Below are 19,266 nucleotides of genomic sequence, written 5' to 3' on the forward strand. Positions count from 1 at the left end.
ACATCGTTTATCACGCAACACTTTTAACAATTCAACATTGGCCACTGTTAAGCAGATTAATAGATAAATGTTCTAAAAATTGATTAATAAGGGTTATAAGTTCTCAATTTGTAATTCTGGTGACAATTCATAAGAAAGGAAATGTGAAGATGACAAAGTTCAAAGAAAAATATATGGGAAGAATGACTAAGATCCATACCTTCCTGTGGTTTCGAAGCTGTAGTCAAGTTGCAATCGGTTCAAAAGAATGAGATCTTTATATCAATATTACTGACAGTCTTGAATCTGTAAGAAACAGAGAAGTTTCAATATTGTTTCGTTCAAAAAAAAAAAAAAAGACCCAACAAGGAGAAGAGATAAAGTATAACAAAGTAATCAAAAAGGGATTCAAATCACAATCAATTCAAGAAGATTGTTTTTATATGCTCAAAGAACTCTATTCATATCCTTCAACAAGTTGTTATACTTTAATGAAAATCACTGTGTCATGGGTGGTCAGGCGATGTTTTCATTAAAAAAAAAAATTAAAGGAAGAGGTCAAGAAAACACCTTTAGAATCAAGTTTCTTGTCAAATTAATCAGTATTATTTGACTTAAATTGATCAATCAACAAAAGAATTTTCTTCTCCCTCGATGGCGACAACAATGATAAAGAAAGTGTAAGCAAGTCTGAATAATTAAGGAGTTGATACTTAATTCAGCAATATTTTTTCTTCTCGATGAATTCAGTTTTCAAACCTGTCCCAATCTCAAATAAAGTCCAAAAAGGGACTTTATTTTTTGACAGATATGAATTTTTGGTTTGTTACAAGTAAAAAATTGGTGGCCAAATAATCCCACCCTTTGGTTTATTACAAGAGAAAACCGGTGTGTTAATAGAATCTTTAACAAGTCTTTCTAACAGAACCCTTTGAATCCAAAGGGTTTAGAGACCTCTGCCCCCCCCCCCCCCCCCCCCCCCAACATCCATTAATGGAGGAAGAAGAAAAAGCATTGATCACAGAGGTACCCCCGAAAATCTAGCAAGAACTTATTTGTGGAAGGCCAATGAAGGAAAATTTGCTGAGGTGCTGCGTTCTGTTTTAGAGGAGATCCTCAAAGGGAAAAATCGGCAGAGAAATAATGGGTTATGGAATGAATCTGACGGCTAAAAAAAAAAAGAAAATTCGAAATAGGGAAGGCGACTGAAACTTACCACTAGCATTATTCTCTAAAGACGACGAAGAGATGATGATGGGCTGGAACGAAGAAGTTGAAACCCTGAATCGAACAAACAAGATGTCAACATCCCTACCTCTGCAACTAAATTCGATGACAATTTCAAAAAAAAAATAATAATAATGTCTTCAATGAAGAAAGACGACAAAATTCCTCAATGGAGTCATCAAGAAACCAGAGATTTCATCTCAATTCGTGCTGATTTAGAGAGAGATTTCATAGTCACAAAGCGAAACAAAATCTTTTGAGAACATTGTAGCTTGGAAGATGAAGAGGAAAGACGTACCTGGGTTAGTATTGCAAGCAGAAGAAGAAAGAAGAAACTTCTTGATATTTCAATAAATTTTTTTCTCTCTCTTGTCTTTCCTCCTGAATAAATAAGAAAGAAGTAGGTTTAAAAAAAAAAAAAATTTAAAAAGAAGAAGACAGATGGAGAAGTAGAAGAGTGTACCTTTGGTTCGAGTTCCGAGTACCAATCGATAAAGTCATAAAGAAGGATTAAGAGAACCCTATCCCAACAGGAAAAGAGGTTGAAGAATTTCCCAAATACAAGATCGTGATTTAACAGAACTCTATTTAATCCAATTTAAACTATTCTCTGATGCATGAGCCCATTGCGAGTCAATTCTTTTCAGCCCAGTTGGATATCGAAATAACTCGGTCATAACTCATGTGTGAAGAATTCTATGAATCAACTCAGATTTTTGGATGACTTAACTCTGTTTTTTTTTTGGATGACTCAACACGAGGATGGGAAATCTTGACATCTCGAAAAAAAAATCTCTATCATCTTCTATCCCTTGGACGATTACATTTGAAGATATGGTCAACTCAAACAAGAAATGTTAGAAATGGCCAACGTCCTCAACATCTCAGCTCAAAATTTCGTCACCTTCAAGATGTGATTAAAACTTCAAACACAATGGCCTGAAGAAAACATCTAATTCTACTATTACGCAAAACCCCCAATATTGATGATGTTGAAGATGATTTGCGTATTGTTACTTCTTCTTGAGCAACTAAACTTACAGTAACCAGATTGCTTGGTTAAAGAAGAGGACATAAGATTTGATCCCATACATATCCTATTCACCAAGTATTGGGTACACATCTCGACTACAACTGATTGTTAGTTTGGAAATTTGGGAATGGGATTTGATTCCATGCAACTCAAACAAACCTTTGGAAATGTCAAAGACTTAACCTTTAAGTATTTTAGGTATAACAGTTTAATCATACCATGGGATGCTCCTAGAGATTTGTTTAAAAAAAAAAAAAAACCATTGAATAGGTATTCCCTTTATGAGAGTGACATCATCTTCTTTTTAAAGAAGGGAGCTTATGATGCATTGTAAAGTGGGTACAGTTATCATGAATATAGTACATGTTCTTAATGACTTGGTTCAGGCTTAATTCCATTTGGGCTAAGCCCCAATTTTACATTAACTACAAGACAAAATATAAAAGGTACATGGGCGTGTGATATTTGGAATTTTGGAAAAGACGTTATAAAGCATTTGATAACTTGTCACATCCAATAAATGAAAAATGTTGGTTTTCCCACAAAATGGCAAGTTCACGTGACACATCGCCGATACTCACCGGTCCTCGCAAGTAAATCTTGTAAAAGAAATCAAGAAAAAAAAAAAAAAAAGGAACGAGGGATACTGATTCCAACATTTAAGGAAATTCTCAAAGAAAAATACTTCTCCCCAAATAATCACTCATGTCAACATATCAAGAATGCATCGTCGTTAGATACGCATTCGACAACGCATCCTTAAGGGGGCATTTGTAGACATTAAAATTTAAACGGGCCCCTACAACCTTCTAAATTAACAAACAAAAAAAAAAAAAAAAAAGCCCACCAAATCAAAATGGGGCCAAAAATCTAAATTGGGGATTTGTTAATCGGGACAGGCTTCATATGACTTGGGTTTGGGTTTTCGCAGATAAAGCCCATGATCCAACAAATCCAAGTGATCCACATTAAATATTAGGCCTTATATCCAAATAAATAAGTTTGGCCTAATAACAATCCATTAAATCCTTAAAATTGGATTTGGATAAATTTAGCCTTTTTTAAATAAATCAATTAAATCTTTTTAAGTTGGAGGTATAATTGGAAAGTTAAATTACCTTTAAGTCTATAAATACAAGAGCCTCTCTCATTGAGAAGGGATCGGGATCACTTTCTCTCAGAAGACAGAAGCCCTCCCTCTAGAGAAGAAGAAGCTTTCAAGGCCTCCTCCAGAGACAAAGCAAAGTTCTTCAGAGATCCGGACTCCGACTAAAGAGAAGATCAAACATAAAGCTCTTCTCCGGAAGTCAAGAAAATATTCTCAACCGATAAAGCGCAAAACCCGGAGAGAAGAAAATCTACAGAAACCTCTACAGAAGATTAAGCACAAAGCAAAGTCACCGTCCAAGCAACCTTTTCAGTCGATAAAGCGCAAAGCTCGGAGAGAAGAAAAGCTACATACATCATCACTATTTTGTATTTGACTGTTAATCAGAGGAAATAGTGAAAGCTGTATCTACATTTCATAAAAAATTAATAAAATCATTTGCGATCTTATTTCACGAATCTCAAGGTAGATCCGTTGAAATTTATTGTCGACAGTTGTCATCTTAGAGTTAGTTGTTTTCTAGTTTACCAACTTGACATCCATCTTGGTGTCATTATCTGAGCTTAATATTGGCTAAAATGCATGTTTTTAAGGCCTTCATCAATCTAGACCTTCCAAATAAAAAACAATGTCTTTTTCTAAGATGGGAAAATTTTCAGTTGATGCATTTCAATAAAAAACATAAAGTTGACTCAGTTGAGTAATAATTTTGGTAAGTCATGAAATCATGGGAAAGAATGAAAGAACAAAGATATAAGATTTAAAAAAATATATTATACAATTAATTTTATTTTATCTTTTGTTAAATAAACCATTAAAGCATGAATCTTTGTTTACTCATAGAAAAATGATGAAAAAACTTAGAGAAAAGAAGATTTTTGTATTGTTTTAATTGACTTAAATAATGTATTTGACTAAGCACCTAAATTTAGTTAATACGGTGGGTATTGGAGGAAAAAATTCTCAAATAATATATTTGACTAAGCACCTAACTTTAGTTAATACGGTGGGTATTGGAGGAAAAAAATCTCAAATGGATATATAGACATAATTAAGGACATATACGGGTGCATGGGTTGTGAATTGAGAACAGATGGTATTTTGTAGTAATGAGACAAATAAGTTTCTAGTTACAATTGATTTACATTAGGGATCAACTTTGGGTCCATATATTTTTGCTCCAGTTATAAATGAATAAATGTTCTTATTCAAGATTATGCCATATGTGTGTATGTTATATGTTCATGATAAGTGTTAGTTGATTAGACATATAACGTATAAAAATAGTGTCAGTTGGAAAAATTAAACTGAAGTTGATGTGTGTTTTTGGAGTATTATGAGATTGATGCATTCCAATCAAATTAGAAGAAAAGATATAGAAGACTCACAATGTGAAAAAAGCCCAAATTTGACGCCCTTGGGTAATCAAATATTATAAAATTCGACGGACAAAGGGGTTGAATTGGCATCAAATTTTTTATTGTCAAATTTTTGTTTTCAACGAGTCAAAACTGTCAAATTAATGAAGGATGGAGAAATTTGACAATTCTAAACCATCAAACTTGGAAACATCAAGAATTTTGATGGTCCTAGACCGTCAAAATTCAATTCAATTTTATCTGTTGAATTTTTCAGTTTTGACGTAGTGACTACTACAGACCATGTATGTTTATAGAGTTGATTGTAGAATGATCAAAGAGCAACATATTTGTGGATTGAGGATGGTAGAGATGAGAATGTTAAGTTGGATGCAGGAAATGATTAAGAAAGATAAAAACCAGAAATTATAGTACTCTTGAAAAGTTTGGAGTAATCCTAATCGGTGATAAACTCAGGGATATATAGTTGATTGAGATGATTTGTTTAGTTGACCCAACTTTTTTGGGATTATGCGCGCTTTGTTGACAACTTGTCATGTAAGTTCTTTTTTCTATTAAATTTGGATGAGGATCCCACCAATGTTCGTGAATGTGGTATCCTCTGAACGTCTGGCCCTCCTTGGTAAATGTAATTTAGCTAATTCGTTCTACTTAGACCGAACCCTGAACTGGTACAAAAAATGAGTCAATTTGCAATATGGTTGGTACTGTGTTCATGGAATTCAGCTAAATCAATTTGGGAATCTAACCATTATGGCTCACAATGTTGTCAATGGGCTTGACAACCAAATAGTGATGATAAAACTTTTTTTTTTCCCGAAAAAAAATTGATTATGCCTCTTAATCTTCTTTGTAATCTAGAATTTTATTTTGGTTGGACTCTTTAGAATATTTTAACATTTTACAGTTGTGAACCATGACCCCAAACTCGCACTGGTGAATCAGATAACATGATATAGAAAAAAAAAAAAACCATATTTTGATGAATATTTGCGATACCTCCTGCATTTTCAAACTAATGGTATGCCCCTCTTGACTACGGTCTACTCTAGATTACTAATAGAAATAAACTAAATGCCTCATCTTCAACCTCTTGCCAAAGTCCACTGATTTTTATCTTCATTCGGGAACTCATCTCAACCATAAAAATCTTTTCCTTCAACCATCAAGCGTCATAAACAAGATATGATTTTTGAAAAGTAAAAAAATGTTGGATATTTGAGTATAAAAAAAAGACAAGGGCTTTCTAAAACATGTTGGAGATGATAGATTTAAGATGAGGATGGATTAGCTATATTAAGATACTTTAGCGGAGAGATGATAACTTAATTTTGGGGGAAAAAAAAACAAAATCAAAGGGTTTTTTTTACTAGGGGTTGGTGATGAGGCATTTAAGTCATTTTATGTAAGTTTCAACAAAAGACTCAGGCCAAAGGGGACATATCATCATAGGAAAACTCAAATGGTATCTCAAGTATTCTCCCAAGAAAAATGTTAGAGTGACTTCATGTAACACTATGTTGAGACGAAGGTGTGCTCAGAACCATAGATGGTTTTCACTTGTATGGATCTGTATGTGTGCTTAGAACCATAGATGTTTTACCTCAACATACGAGTCATATGACTCGTGAACACAAGCTTGAAAATGACACAAAATTTGTCGGTTTCGGTTATAATAGTGTTGACCCATCTAATATGATAACTAAATGGGTCATGATTAAGTTAGGGATGTCAACCCGCATAACCCATTTTGGCACATTTAATTATGGACATTTAGCAAAAAAAATCCATAGGTTTATGGGAATGGGAAAAAAAAGCCACTTTTTTTTTAGTACTTAGAATACGGCTATTTGCTACGGTAACTCATATTTTGAATAGAAATATCCTCACCTACAATTTTTTTTAGTAAACCTTTAAAGGTAATGTTCTAAATTTTAACTTCCTCTCTTTCAACATTTTATACCATTGAAATTGAGATAGACTTGTTCTTTCTACCCAAACCTACCAAAAAGCCATTTGAGTTCACCAAAGAGACTGTAGATTTGAGGAACAATTGTAGCTCTTCTCTATTTCATTCATTTTTTAAATTATTTATATACTATTATAATCTTCTTATATTTTTCGTCTATAGTTATAAAAGGAAAAATGGTAGCAAAAATACGAAGTTTTTATGTTTTTGTTTATAAAATTTACCCAGTATCAAACCTCAACGCTGGAATGTACATATTATAAAGTCGAGGTTCAATGGTACTTAGTGTCAAACCTCAACAAAATTGTCAAATAGAAGTTTTTGTATGTAAAAAATGTCCACGGCATCGAACTTCAACAATAGGTATTGTTGAGCCTCGACTCTATAATACGTACATTCTAGTGTTGAGGTTTGACATTGGGTAAATTTTATGAACAAAACCTTAAAAATTCCGTGAGATCAAAAAAATCACTGCCATTTTTCATTTATATAATTACGGATGAGAAAAGTATTAAGATTATAAGAATATATAAATAGTTTTAAAAATAAATGATAGAAACAGAGGAGAGATCGATAGTCTTTGGTGGAAATCTTCATTAGATCGGGAATCTAACACATGAGTGTATAGATCTTGTTCCTCAAATCTAGTGCCTCTTTGATAGGTTTTGGTAGAGAATGGATCTCTCTCTCTCTCACACACTATATATATACAGTATAAGATGTTAGAGGGAGGAAATTATAGTGAGGGTATTTCTGTCCGAAAACATGAGCTACTGTAACAAATAACATTCTTTTGAGTATTAAAAAAAGTGATCATTTGTTGCCATTGCCATAAATCTATGGAATTTTTATGTTAAATGTCGTTTTAAATCATGAAACATTAGATGTATTTCAAAAATTCACTACTATTTAAGAAATTTTAAAATTACCCATTTTTACTAGATTTTGTAGAACTTTTTCATAACACATTTTTGTTTTCAAATTTTATAAAAATATAGAGGGATTTTAATATATATTTCCAATAATTGAAGGGGTTTTAATATATTTTTCCTTACTATGTTATCTTGTGGCATCCAAAAACATGATTTGATGCCATAAAGATATAGACAACATAATTCTAAGAATGTTGGCTTTTTTTACTTTTTGTGGTAGAAATATGTGGGTTACACTGGTTGGGTCAGTTACCTATTTAATAAATGTGTTGGGTTTGGGTTGGGTAAATTTACAAAATACCCTTTCCTCAACACGATACGAACAATTGCCATCTGACAGTTTTCCCAATTGAATATTCATATTTATAAACACAGGGGAGGGTAAGGGGTTTCTTTTTTGAAACACAAAAAAATTGAATAGATCTGATTCAACAGAGTCTAATGATACATCCTATATCAATGATATGTGCCCAGATGCGTTGCTAGATCTCTATCTTAGAAAGCAACGATATACAAGCAACAACGAAACACGGTTTGACCTAGGATTGAACTTATTACTTTTTTCACAACGAGGGAACTGTGTCTGCATCAATTGAAGTGGTGGAGCATCCCCTCTTCAAGATGAGCCAAAGCTAGATTTACAATAAAGCAGAGCCCTCAAAGATATGACGGCTTGTGTTGTGCCATCATCTCATATCTCCAAGTGTTGAACGCAGTGTCATAGGAAGTTACTTTAGCATTTTTCTTCTCCTAAATGTGGAGGATGTGCGATGTCTAAAATCCCTATAGGTAAGAAAATCTTGTCTAATTAAATATCTTAGATCTTTCATGATTTTCTCATATTTCCTCTATCTACTTCCTCTATTGTAAAATAATTAAGTTGCCTAGGCATGCAAAAAGAACTTTCCTTCCGAATGCAAATGAGGGCCACTTTTATTATAGAAAATAATTGAGGACCACCAGTTCTATAACATCATCGCCCTTGTGTTTTTGTAGATACCAAAGTGGTGTTTACACGTATGAAAAATAAAAAAATAAAATTGCTTGCTGGTTAGTAGTTAGTACACCCGCCATTCGCCTCATTCGAAGAAGAAAATGAACAATTTAAATAAATTTGAAACAAAATTCATTAAAATTGGAAAAAAAGAAATTTAAGGTGCAAACGATTGATGTTTTTGGGTTTTTAACAAAACCCATCATCTTCAAATCTTATCTTATTATTGAATTTTGAATGTCAAAAAAAATAAAATTTCGATAGTTAAAGGTAAAGATTAATTGATATATAGTCAATTAATTTGTTAATTTATGCATTATTCTTTAGTTTAAGAATCTTAATTAATTTTTGAAAAATTTAGAGAATTTTGTATCTACGATCAAGAATAGGGATAATTTGTGATTCTATCACGACACGTCATTCCCCTGAAAATGCCTTGTGGCACATTATTAGGTCCATTGATCCATTAATATCAAAGTAAATCAGGTTGATTGATGATTAAAAATCATTAGATTTGACTGTTTAAAATGGTCAAATAAATTATCTGACGTTCTTTATAGGTCCATCCTTTATGTGGGCCTTGTTTTTTTTGTCAGGTACAGTTCTTTTTTGCTTTTTCTCTTTTAACATCTGTTTTGATGAGATGACTTCGCATCAAATTTAAACTCCTGAAACAAGCAATGTCTAACGCGCGCACAAAAAAAGAATCCGAAATATTTGTCTTGATATAAGCAAAGTCACTTATTACTCGCCACGTGTGAGCTCATGCCTTTACAAATTTTCTGTTGCTTTTATACAACGCTGTTTAATGAACCTGAACTTTGTGGGGTTTATTTTTTTAGAGACCCTAAGAGACGTCCGTTACCGTTAGAAAGTAACCATGGAAATTTCTTAGATTTGTCGAATAAGGGATATACCATTTTTATAGCAATTTGTGATTCTGATGAATTCCGTATGTACATATTCAAGATCAAGAAATGCCCAAGGAATCGAAGCCACGATTGGACCGAATGCCTGTTCATGCATCAGGGCGAGAAGGCTAAATGTCATGATCCACGTAAATTCAACTACTCCACGGTTGTGTGTCCCTACTATCGTAAAGGAGAGTGCAAGAAGGGGGACTTATGTGTGAGTTAGCGCATGGGGTCTTTGAGTTTTGGTTACATCCTGCAAAGTATAGAACTCTTATGTGCAATGCCAGGGCAAATTATCAACGAAAAGTGTGTTTCTTTGCACATACACAAAAGCAACTTTGAACCGGGGTCAAAAATAAATTTCAATTATGTTATTCTGCTTGTAACAATGGATCAAAGGTAGGAGAGAGAATTGAGGATGGTTAGGATTGTAAGATTACAATGGCAGGGTCATCCATGCCGATGAAAAGTGAGAATTATGTGGAATTAAATTGAGATTTTTTGGATAATTTGAGGGGATTGAAGATTAGGTATGATGACGACGATGAATCTGATTTACTGATATCGATTGGACTTCTAAACTGGTGAAATAAGATAGGGAGAGGGATTTTAGATTGAATGTGAGTAAGTTTATTTGAATTTAGTTGAGTTGAATTTTGATTGGAGGGGGGGGGGGGGGGTTGGTAAGGTATGTAAATTAATCAAATAAAGTAAATGTTTATAGAAATGTTTATTCAAAGGGGTGATTTGAATAAATGTTTGTTTGTATGCGGTTTCATGCTCTCTCTCTCTCTCTCTCTCTTGGAGAGCTTGAGAGAATCCATCAAAATCAACTAAGGTTTATGATATGGTCTGATTTGGTAGGCCTCCAAATTGTAATAATTCACACATTTTGTAACTTTGATCCTACTTGGCAATTCGCAAATCCTAGTTAATTAATCAGACATCTTTCTGTGCTAGGTCCCGTTCGGCACCCAACCATTTATCCAACAATTTGCCCAATATGTTTGGTCCTATATGGGTTAGAAGTTTTGGAATGGACTGATTTTGGTGAGGATGATCTCTATGGTGAGGAGATTATCCTCACAAAAAATCAGCTCATTCAAAACTTCTAACCCCATTACAAATGGTTTACAAAAAATGGATGGTCCACGATTTTTCAACTTGTAAACATGGGGTTAGAAGTTTTGGAATGAGTTGATTTTTGATGAGGATGATCTCCTCACAACATCATTGAGTTCGAAGTTACGTTCCAATTTAAAGTACCCTTTTGGATATGTGAATTGTTGAATCTTGCAGAACGAACGCCTACAGATTGTGATACCGTAACAAGGATGAATTTCATTTTAGGATAGTGCTTTGTGCACACTTCAACCATTATTTAGATAATATTTTTTTTTATTATATTCAATTTAATCAGAATTTTTCAAACTTTTTCTCTCTCTCTTCATAAGAAATCAGTACTGAGTAGATAACACCTATTACTAAACCGCATGTCAACACTTCACAATCATGGTTTTTAAACTCGTCCGAGACCGAGACGTATCGCCCGAGTTAACTCGGTATCGCAGCCTAACGATACCAACTCACAATGAGTCATGAGACAACCGCGTATCGTGAGATATACGAGTCGTCTCGGACGATATTTTCACAAAACTCGTCCGAGACGAACGAGATATCCGAGACATTACAGATTTTACATTAACTCGCGAGACAAACGAGTTGTATCGGACGAGATTTTCAAAATCTCGTCCGAGTTAATCGAGACAACCGAGTTTTGCGAAAAAAAAAATTACAAATGAAAATTTTTATTTTATTTTTACTAGCAATAGCTATTGAGTGATATTATTACTTTCTTGTGATAAATACTTAAATGTATTTTTAATAATTTGTTTTATTTTTTCTTTAGAAGCTTTTTGATGAAAATTTCATTAGAAATTTATACTAATCTTTAGGAAACATGTGTTTTATTAAATGGGTAGCGTTCAATGGCTAACTTTTTGGCAAAACATTTTTCAAAATATGAGTTAGAAGTTTTGGAATGGGCTGATTTTTGGTGAGGATGATTTCTACGGTGAGGAGATCATCCTCACAAAAAATCAGCCCATTCCAAAACTTCTAACCCATGTTTACAAGTTGAAAAAATCGTGGACCGTCCATTTTTTGTAAACTATTTTTTATGGGGTTAGAAATTTTGGAATGGGCTGATTTTTGGTGATGATGATCTCCTCACCATAGAGATCATCCTCACCAAAAATCAGCCCATTCCAAAACTTTTAACTCATGTTTTGAAAAATGTTTTGTCAAAAAGTTAGTCATTGAACGGGACCCTTATTTAATTACCTTGAATTTGATTGATAGGTATATTATGATTTTTTTTTTTAATTTTATATTTTTTGGGGGGTTCATTTTTTAATAAGAATCAATTTTGAAATTTTCCTGAATTTTTTAGATTTTTTAAATGGTTAAAAACCATTTTTTTAATGTTGAACGGGACGACTCGACGAGACGAGACGTATCGTCCGAGTCAACTCGGTATCGGAGGTGAACGAGACGAGACCAAATACCGAGTTTAAAAACCATGTTCACAATTCAAGCCACTTAGCCAAGAGCAAAGCTCGTATTTCCAAATGAGTCCTTTTTGTGCCGTCACTCGATAGGTCAGTTCTCACTGGAGAAGAAGATCGAAACCCTACATCTCTCAATCTTTGTTCTTCGATTTGGGAAAATTTATCAAACGAGCAATGGCTGAATCAGAGTTTCAGGAATCTTATTTTGCAGTCGGCTTCTGAATCAGTGAGATTGGAGAGCCTCTCCAACTTTGATTCTGGTAATAATCTTCAGAACCTGTAGACTTGTTTGTTTAATTGTTTTATGTTGGATTTCTCTTCATGTCTGTATTGTAATTGTTCTTTGTTTTGTTTCGATATAATAATCTGCATTTTCAAATATATTTTGGGAATGCTCAATTATATGATCAAACCCTAGAAATCTATGATTCATATTTTCTCTGATTCTGTCTATCCAAAGCTTTAATAGTTGAAGCTGGTCCAGAAAGATGAAATGTGATATTTATGCTTGATTCAATCATGGAATTTCTGTTGCTGATGTCACTTGCATTTGAAACCAATTATAAATATGTTTGTTCGTAGCGTTTCTCTTAGAAATCCCTGTTTTTTATTATTTATTTCCATATAATTGTTTTACAATTCATATCATGAAAGGTAACGTTTTTAATTGGAGTAACGCAACCATGCAGAGATGAGCTTTTCCTTGGAACGTTTTGGAGCTACCTTCGTTTTGAGTTAAATTGTTAGCATAATTTCACTAGAGTACTATTTTTGTTGGTAAAAGTTGATTTACTTCGAACGACCAAAAATGCAAAGGATATAGGGAGAGAATGTGAGAGAGGATCTCACACAAATATAATACAAATCATCTAATTAAAAATGATTTCCTAATATTTTGAGAAAAAATGAAAAATATCTAAAAAATGAAGTAGGCCTAAATATTACGTATTTCATAACATAGAAACATTTTTTTTGTGCTTTACAAAGTCTTATGTTAACGTTTTCAAAGTCACTAGAGGCTAGCTTTTGAATGAGGTTCTCGTAAAATACATTGAAACTTTAAGGAAAAGCTCTTTTCCCAAAATGCTAATGCCTTACTCAAAGAGACATTAAAAAAAAGCTTATGCCTTGGGGGATGTCCATACATTTTTTCTAAGGTATTTGCCTAATGGGGAATGTATTATATTTTTCTGGCTCTTTTTTTAAACATCATTATATAATAGTCTTTATAGCTATAAAGTTATTCGTTTTATAACACTTAATTTGCGTACAATCTCTAGTTTTTCTTACTCTACTCTCTTTATTTTATTTCATGATTTCTATTTCTCTCTACATGCCAAACTTATGCCTACACTTCTACTACTATTAGGAGGTGTTGTGAGTTTTTAGTTGGATCGATTATTACAAAGTGTTCTTTTGTTTTAGGGATTAAAAGTATAAACTTAGAAAGTGTTAAATTATGCATATGGTGTACTTTCATTTGATTTGATGATGAATTTTGATAGTAAACTTTGGAATGTACAAACTATGTTTTGTCATTTTTTCTCATTTATTAGAATTTTTTCTATTTATTACATGTTGGATTATTTATCTATTTAAAAAATGAATACTCGTGTAGGGCTTACACCTCAAGATTTCTGTTGGTGAAATGTCTCTCCTCTTGATTTGTCTTTATAGCATGTAGTGAACATTCAAATATTGGTATGTACACCACTAATAGGAAATACAAGATAATAGGGGAAAATGGTTTCCTTTGATGAAGTAAGTTTATTTTAATTGTTGACATTCTTCTAATATTGTTTCTTTGCATGAAAATTAAGACAAATAATAAGAAATAATTCTAGGCATATTTGTTTGAAACTAAAAGTAATAAGAATTAATTCTAGGTATATTTGTTGGAAACTTTATTCTACTAGCTCCAACATCTTGATCATCTTTGGCTGAAAGTAACAAATTTTTCACTTATCTTTCTATGATTGCATATGACATCTCTAGAAAGATGTTAACATCATACTTTTAAAAAATTTAGAGTCAAATGTACTTGCTTCTGATATTACCTTCGTTAGAGAGAAGCATAGTCACCAAGCCGGGGTTTGGGAATAAGATGGCAAGGGGAAAATTCAAAAAATTGGTAAAATCAGAAATCAAACAGGAAAACATCGAGTTAGGGTTAGGTTATGTAATTGTTCCTACTAAGTGATGTATTCTCATATCATAACATCAAATCCCATATTAAACTACAATAATAAATCACCAAACTCCATATTGATATCATACAACTAACCACAGGTCTACAATATATTCAAGGTTTATATCATTCAAAATATAAAGAGTTTATAACAATGAGTCAAACGTAAGATTCATCAACTGGTCAATATTATCAAAATCAATGTCATCCTCATTACTTGACGTTTCATCGGTATCATCTTCATCAAGATCATCTTTATTTTTTTCTCGATTTAATCACAAACATTGTAATCTAATTGCAAAGTTCGTAAAAATCGGGACTTATTGAAAAGTCCCAATTAAATCGATAATGCAAAAACTCACGATTTTATCGTAACTTTTTTTAGTAAGTCGCAGGATTTGGTGATTATGTTGATGGGTACTTCATTCTATCTTTAGGATGAGAGTTGTGTTTTGGAGTAACAAAATTAGTACCCTGATTTGATTTAGGGGTTGTGACAGGATTCCTTGAGGGACAATGCTTGAGCTACTTGTGTCCATCACAAGTTTATCAAAATATCCTTTTCTACTACATTTCTACAAGATGGATTCTTGTAATATAAAATAGTATTATATGCTTGCAAAGAAGTGAAACAGGAATAAAATATTGAACGGTCCAGGATTTTCTGACCCTACACATCCCAAATCAAGCAATTTAGGTTGGGTTGGGTTTGGTTTTAGTTAACAAAAAGGGTTTAAATATTCTATTGGTTAGTATGATTAGAGTGCGTATTCGATAATCCAGACTGAATATGGATATTTAGCTTCGATCGGGTCTGATCCATTTTATTGCCCAAGGAATCCCCTTATGTAGAAAGCCCATAAATCATTGGCATCTGACCAACTAAATGAATCTGAGTATTCCACAATTTGGTTTGTTGCCTCGGAAAGACCATCCTTTGTCCACTTGTTTCTCCTGAGAATATGGTTAGGAAAGAGTCCAGGCTTGCTCCAGGGACCTCCAAAGCACCCTTTGACGGTCTTAGATATTATTATCTCCTTTGTACATGCCCAAACAATTTGAAGCGACTTCCCTTTCCTTTATTTTTCTCCTACTTGACTATTCCTGAATTCCCTTAGGTGCACTCATTTATGATATTGGTCTTTCCTATTCCTCACACATTCATCTCAAAATCCTCATTTTTTCTAGACATTCTATGTTCAAGTTATTTCTTGGTTGACAAAGTTTCTGTAATATTCTTGGAAATGTTTAACATTTGAGTGGTTTGACAAATTTAATTTTTATTGGATCCATTCATCTTGAAAATATATTTTCCTTTAAATATGTGTAGTTCCAAACACCTAACCAGGCTTCTCTAATTCCATGCTCTGATCTTTCTACACGCTCCACTAACTCTATCATGAAATTTTGATTTTTTTTTTCTAATGTATGTTTATATGCATATGATTTACAATGTGATGCTATGTTCACAATATATTATTTATTGATACTAAGATCTCTTAAAGTTTTAGGGGATTCTGTTCAAGTAGTGGAGAATGGAGATTTAGGGGGATTCTGATCAAGTGCAGATGGTCTTGTTACCCAATTGTAGTTTGTGGATGACATGTTGGTTTAACTAGAAGCAGACATCAAGCAAGTGAGGTTCCTTTGTGGTTTATTGTGTTGCTTTGAGGCGGTTACTTGTTTACATGTTAATCTTATAAAAAGCAAAGTGTATTCTGTGGGCCAAGTGCCAAATGTGAATCTTATGGTAGTGACTTTGGGGTGTTATGCAGGTGTTCTTCCTTCGTCTTACATAGGCTTACCCTTGGGAGCTCCTTACAAGAATAGGAGTTTCTAGGAGCCAATGATAGAGAAAGTCTTAAGAAAGTTGAGATATTGGCAAGCAAATTACCTTTCTAAGGGTGGCAAGCTAACCTTCTTTAGGAGTGTGTTATCCAACATTCCAGTCTATTATTTTTCCTTATTTACTATTCCTAGAAACGTGAAGCTGAGGTTGGACAAGCTGTTTAGATATTTCTTATGGCATGATAAGGTAGGGAAAGTCAATCTTCATTTGGTTAGTTGGAGGAATGTGTGTTCTATCAAGAAACTGGGAGGGCTCGACTTCAGGAAGATGGGGAGTTTGAATGGGGCTTTGCTTGGTAAGTGGCTATAGAGGTTTGGCGCAGAACGAGATGATTTGGTAAGTTGCTATTGATATATTTTGAGAAAATATCATTGTTGCATTTTACATGCAAATTCACTGATATTAAGTATTACTAAGCTATTTCATTACAACCAATAGTTACATTTTCTATTATGTTGCCCACATGATATAGGTTAATTTGTAAGAATATTTAGATTCTCCAGATACTAAGATCAATATTAATATACTGGTCTAGATGCCCTAGACTTTTAATACTTATGTTTTCTTCTCTATTGTTGGAATAACTATAGGCAAGAACACTATGCTGGGCTTTTAGTTCTTATTTATTTATTTATTTTTTTTAATTTCCTAATTTTAACTTTAAAATGATTGTTATATTTCAATATAAATTTTTTTGCAGGAAAACGGTGGATTCGGTCATCAATGTTCTCATGGAAAAATTGGTCGAAGGCCTCCTAAATGAAGGTTCTCATGTGCTTGAATTCCAAAAGCAGTTCAAGATTTTAAAGAAAAACTTCAGTTAGTGCAGAGCTACATTGTACATGTAGAGGGAGTGAGAAGGAAGGACCACAATAAACTAATTAAAAATGTTGTGGGACAATTGAGAGAGTTTCTATATGATGCTGAGGACAATTGGTTATTGTTCACAAAAATAGCATTCGCAAGGGAAGAAGGCCAGTGTACGAATTCAGAGCTTGAGCATATTGATAGGGATATTGTTGGTAGATGTGGAGGGCTTCCATTGGCAATCTTAGTTGTGGGAGGAATGATGATGAATAAAGGAAGTTCGACCAAGGAGTGGGAGCGAATATCTAAGAACCTAAGCGAAGAGTTGGATAAGAAAGATGAATTAATCTTTCCTATTCTACAATTAAGTTATGATGAGCTTCCTTCGCATTTGAAACTAGGTCTATTATGTTTGGCTCTGTTTCCCGAAGATCATGATATATATTTTGAGGATCTTATTGATTGGTGGATTAGTGAGGGCTTTGTTTGAGTAGGGAAGCAAGGAAGGATTACATATGATATTGGGAAAGGGTATCTTGATGAATTAATCAGCCAATGTTTATTACTTCTTGTATATGAGGAGCTTTCTGGATCAAAAGCTTTTCTGTTTAGAGTCTATGATATGGTAAGCGAAATGATTAGAAGGCTTGCAGAGGAAGAAAATTTTATTTGTATAAATGATGGGGAGAAGTCTTCCTCACGTCGAGTAGGTATGGTGTTGAACGCGGATATGAATCTCTTCATATCCGAGCAAACTAATTTCAAATCATTGTGGACAATAAGAGGGATTGATTTAGAAGAGAGTGAGGAGTTGGTTCAAAATTTGGAATCAAAGTTATGCCAATTAAGATGGTTGAGGGTTTTGGATATTCTTAAGGATTCATCATCTCAGGAGACCCTTGCAAGAGTAGATTGGTTGAGTGGGATAGGATCATTGCAGTACCTCGTTTGTCTTCAGATACGAAATTCTCGGTTAGAGAGACTTTCTGATTCTATTGGAGACTCTCAAAGCCTTCAAATTTTAAACCTATACAGAGTCTTAATTTAAAGAGATTGCCAAAAAATATAGCATCCTAGAAGAAATTAAGCAGATTGAGTTTACTTGGTTATGGGTCTCTAGAATTCTTCCACAATGAGATTGGATACCTTCAACAACTGTGTAGGTTATTTTTTATTGTGAATTCAAAAGTCAAGGATGGGGGGTTTCGCATTTCTGGCGAAGAAATTGACTCAAATTAGAGAAACTTGGGTTTTGCATAGATTCAGAAGATGGAATAGAAGAAGGGGAGCTGAAGGTGTTGTCAGAGCTCACACAATTGGAGTTGTTGTCTATAATATTTCCAAAAAACAATGACAATAATGCGGAGGAGGAACTACTATTACGATTAGCAAGAAAAGTAGATCATCAACTACTCTCATCTCTTAACCAGCTTTCAGAGTTTTGGGAATTGGAAATTTCTTAGTAGTTTGCTTCTAAAATCTGTTTCTGATATCACAAAGAAGAAGAGCGGTAAAGGGTGGATATTGAATAATCTAAATGTGTCGCTCTTAGATTACTATTATTGGTTTTATGCTGTATTAAGTCTTCTTAACTTTATTTTCTTTCCCACTGTGCTGAGTTTTATGTCTGTAATGTTGATGTAATGGAATAGGTAAGGGAGATGCAGAAGGCCACTGAGATGTTTCCAGACAAGGAATATAGCCGAGAGCACCAAAGTTCGAAGGATGGGGATGAGTAATTGAACTTCTTGTAATTTATCTGATTTATATCAATAAATACCACACCAATGAAATCAAACAAACTTGGTATTTTCAAGATGAGTGTCTACGTACGTGTGTGTGATGAAATCCACTAAGCATGTTATAGTATTGTCAAGGGGTAACTCAAGGCCAAGGAACAAATTGCATTAATAATAATCTGTAACCTCAACATTGTTTCTTTAAGTATTTCGGAAAGCTCAATCCACATGATGCCTTAACGTTCAAGCATCGATAAAGGTACATATTAGGTTGTTCTGTTCAGCACTCCAATAAATTGTTGGATGAATTTCAGATAAGCAATTATTTATAATTTCAAGGATATCTACACTTTACATTCTTTTTATTTGGATGTAAGGTAATCTTCATTTGATACATATTTATATTAATTATTTCTGAAATTTTTTTTTTTAATTCTCCAACTAGATGGTGAGCATTTTCTTAAGCTTGGTGGACACAATTCTGTAGATACATGAAAAACAACTCCTTCGAACGTTTTGGTAATAATATTAAAAATTCTGATATTTTTGGTTTCTCTAAAAAACATTTCTTAGAAACA

The 19,266-nt window shown here is 33.4% G+C and overlaps 1 protein-coding gene and 1 long non-coding RNA gene across 19 annotated transcripts in view; one reads left to right on the top strand and one right to left on the bottom strand.

The window, feature by feature from the left end:
* Positions 1–19,266, top strand: part of LOC147382935 (phospholipid:diacylglycerol acyltransferase 1-like) — a 58,746-nt gene that overhangs the window by 35,875 nt on the left and 3,605 nt on the right. The window contains exons 1-5 of one of the 18 annotated variants that reach the window (XR_015173265.1): positions 12,145–12,365; positions 15,799–15,929; positions 16,069–16,478; positions 16,843–18,947; positions 19,134–19,207. The exons of 1 other annotated variant lie outside the window; for it this stretch is intronic. The gene's annotated coding sequence lies outside the window, so the exon portion shown is untranslated. Of the gene's footprint in view, positions 1–12,143; positions 12,366–15,798; positions 15,969–16,068; positions 16,479–16,842; positions 19,208–19,266 lie in introns of those variants that run through there. 16 more of the 18 variants (XM_086427411.1, XR_015173268.1, XR_015173264.1 and 13 more) reach the window with 16 other exon arrangements.
* Positions 1,156–1,761, bottom strand: LOC147382938 (uncharacterized). The gene is made up of 3 exons (XR_015173274.1): positions 1,670–1,761; positions 1,505–1,587; positions 1,156–1,260 (listed from the first exon to the last, which is right to left on the bottom strand). It is a non-coding gene; the product is annotated as an uncharacterized LOC147382938 (long non-coding RNA).

The sequence above is a fragment of the Akebia trifoliata genome, chromosome 16 (assembly GCF_017979445.1).
Source record: "Akebia trifoliata isolate Shusen 1 chromosome 16, ASM1797944v1, whole genome shotgun sequence".
Classification (NCBI taxonomy): domain Eukaryota; kingdom Viridiplantae; phylum Streptophyta; class Magnoliopsida; order Ranunculales; family Lardizabalaceae; genus Akebia; species Akebia trifoliata.